We start from the raw sequence: 464 nt of genomic DNA, 5'->3' as shown, positions 1-464 counted from the left end.
ATAAATAGCCAGACTTCCACTTACCTGTTATGATGGATACAATTCTATCATATTCCACAATAAGCAAAAGCACTTCACAACAAAGAAGGGAAGTGATTCAGAGGTTTTGAACCATAAGACCAACAATTCACATTTTTCTGTACGAACGCCTACAAAGTGGCCGGGCGTTAGACTGATGGCAGCTTGGCTTGTAAGCCTGCCTTCTCAGAACAACATCCATGCCGGGTTACTATCTGAGCAGTGTCACTTCTTTGCCAGTAGTGCTCAATGCACAGCCCACATCCAACCACCAAATGCCATCATCTTATAATAACACAAGAAAAAAAATCATAAAAAGGAGCAGAATTTTTAAGTAATGAGTAGGAGCTGAACCAGCACAGCTACTATTAACCCAAGAGGCACTGGCTTTATTTCTTTTCAGAACTAATCCAAATGTGTGTGGAAAACATAGACAAGAGAAGGCA

This window comes from Meleagris gallopavo, chromosome 13, assembly GCF_000146605.3.
Source record: "Meleagris gallopavo isolate NT-WF06-2002-E0010 breed Aviagen turkey brand Nicholas breeding stock chromosome 13, Turkey_5.1, whole genome shotgun sequence".
Taxonomy (NCBI): Eukaryota; Metazoa; Chordata; class Aves; order Galliformes; family Phasianidae; genus Meleagris; species Meleagris gallopavo.
The sequence above is the reverse complement of the archived record's forward strand: the minus strand, read 5'-3'. Positions refer to the sequence as shown.